Source organism: Oratosquilla oratoria, chromosome 28 (genome assembly GCF_046742065.1).
Source record: "Oratosquilla oratoria isolate Oo_2021 chromosome 28, ASM4674206v1, whole genome shotgun sequence".
Taxonomy (NCBI): domain Eukaryota; kingdom Metazoa; phylum Arthropoda; class Malacostraca; order Stomatopoda; family Squillidae; genus Oratosquilla; species Oratosquilla oratoria.
Genome location: NC_134804.1, coordinates 35298427 through 35300926, shown reverse-complemented (window position 1 = coordinate 35300926; position 2500 = coordinate 35298427). Strand labels below are relative to the sequence as shown.

At 38.4% G+C, this 2500-nt stretch overlaps 1 long non-coding RNA gene across 1 annotated transcript in view; it reads right to left on the bottom strand.

Moving 5' to 3' along the window:
* Positions 1–2490: 2490 nt before the first annotated feature.
* Positions 2491–2500, bottom strand: part of LOC143040169 (uncharacterized) — a 32526-nt gene continuing 32516 nt past the window's right edge. Inside the window, exon 3 of the long non-coding RNA XR_012967691.1 lies at positions 2491–2500. This exon is cut by the window's right edge and continues 411 nt beyond it. This is a non-coding gene — a long non-coding RNA (uncharacterized LOC143040169).

The following is a 2500-nucleotide window of genomic DNA, read 5'->3' as shown; positions in this document are numbered from 1 at the left end:
ATCCAATTTCAATTTGATTTAGTACTCTCTCCCTCATTTTGTTGCTAAACAAGGTGACTAGATATTTTTCTTCAGAAATATCTTTCACGATACCTTCAAGAACCGATCTTAATCCCGGTTAGGGTATTTAGGAACTACTTCGTGAACACCTGCTACAGATTACGTCACTGTGTTAAGGGGTTCAGCCTGCTAATTCGTAGGTCTTTGCATGATAGCATATCTGATTTAAACTTCTGAACCAACGGCAAGTTTCAATGAGGAAGATTAATAGTTCTTCTCCAAAGTTTCTCAAGATAATTAAATGAGTCGACAAGGTCCACTTGAGGGACTAATGGGGGGAATTATTTGGTACTTTAAACAAATTTAACTTTTCCTTTTAAGATTTTACCTGTTGTAATTACATTCGAAATTTAATATGGGTAGGAGTTATAATCCAAAAGGTATGGACGATGATGATGACGATATGATAATCAAATCTGGTGTTCGTGATTCTTTGATCTAGGGTCCCTGCTATCATTAGTCCCATCTGCTACAATATTGCCACGGAGAGCTTAATTTTTTTTTATAACCAGATATAAACTTACAATTTAGAAAGGGGTCTACTGAAATCTACACTCCGTGATTTGACGTTCTTCACGATTACCAACCATAACAACTAGGTATAGTGACATTTGAATGTGGCTTTCCTTGGGTAACATTTCTAGGAAGAAATATAATATCTAACTTTTCTTGTTTATTTGTTAACCTCCACCTGAAAACACTGTAAATTCTAAGCCACTAAACAAGATTTATGTTTGCACGCGCGCGTGTATGATTCACCATTGTCTTTGGATCACGTGTTGGATTCGTGATCAACAGCTATTTCCCTCCCGAAAGAGAGCTCAGAGCTCGTATATGGCCGATCTATGGGTAATGATGTGACCCAACACGTACATACACACCCAACTCCCCGCCCATGAGAGTTGGAGTAACAACCCGCAGTGCAGCGATATTGAAATTATTTCAGCCCTGGGCGGGATGTGTGTGTGTGTGTGTGTGTGTGTGTGTGTGTGTGTGTGTGTGTGTGTGTGTGTGTGTGTGTGTGTGTGTGTGTGTGTGTGTGTGTGTGTGTGTGTGTGTGTGTGTGTGTGTGTGTGTGTGTGTGTGTGTGTGTGTGTGTGTGTGTGTGTGTGTGTGTGTGTGTGTGTGTGTGTGTGTGTGTGTGTGTGTGTGTGTGTGTGTGTGTGTGTGTGTGTGTGTGTGTGTGTGTGTGTGTGTGTGTGTGTGTGTGTGTGTGTGTGTGTGTGTGTGTGTGTGTGTGTGTGTGTGTGTGCGCGCGTGCGTGCGTGCATGTGTGTGCGTGGCGCGCACGCGCGTGCGATATTGAAGATTTCGCATGAATGCTTAAATCAGTATGAAACTCTTTTCATTAGTTTGACTTCCTTGCACGCGTGTTTGTCTATATCCTGAAGTTTACGGACTTTTCAAATGAATATTTAATCAGCTAATACAAGAACTCTTGGAATGTTGATGATGAACCTCCAGTGTGTAATTTCGCAATATTTGTTTGCGTAATGAAGAATACATAAAAGATCCTGCGCATATCATTTCATCTTCACTCGATACATCAAACCTACTCGGTAAAAAGGTGTCTATATAATACATATTTTGAACTCAGCCAATTATTTTCTGGAATATCATATACACTGAAAAACTGAATAATATAAAACAAAAATAACTTTCACAAACACGTCTTTTATTTATTTTGTATGTAATTGATTGAGCTTTTTTCAATATTATGTGTGAAAAATATCACTCAAATGACCACCATTTTCCTACTCACAGATACAGACTTTTTCCACATTATTTTTCATAACAATATTTAAGTATTCAGGTCCTAAGCTTCCGATTTCGGCTTTAATGTTCTTAATTTTTGGGGGCTTTAATATTATCATTAAGCCCCACAAAAAGAATCCTGGTGACATCAAATCAGGTGAACGCGGAGGCCAAACAAATTCAGCATTTCTTATTTTTTTTTTATTCGTTGACCGATTTGACGGCACCAAACATCTCTTTCTGGGGATTCCTAAGAGAATTGGTTTACGTAAATAAACCTCGAACAAATCAAGAACATTAAAACCGAAATCCGACGCTTGAGACCTGAAACCTTATGTATGGGTACGGAAAATGGTAAGGAAATAGCCTGTATTTGTGAACAGGAAAATGGTGGTCATTTCAGTGATATTACCTTTCACAGATGATAATGATAAAACTCCATTAGTTATATTTCCAAATAGAACAATGAAAAATAAAACAAGTGTGTTCATAAAACCTATTTCTGTTTTACATCATTCAGTCTTTCAGTGGTCACCCTATCCTATACTATCAGTCACTAAAGTAACTTCCTCATAGCTCATATGAGCTCGTAGGAGCGATACGATTTGAATGTATGATATGCATACTGAGAATTGGATGGGTTGGGGTGGGTGAACGCCATAGGTGAATACCTTTATTATAAGGG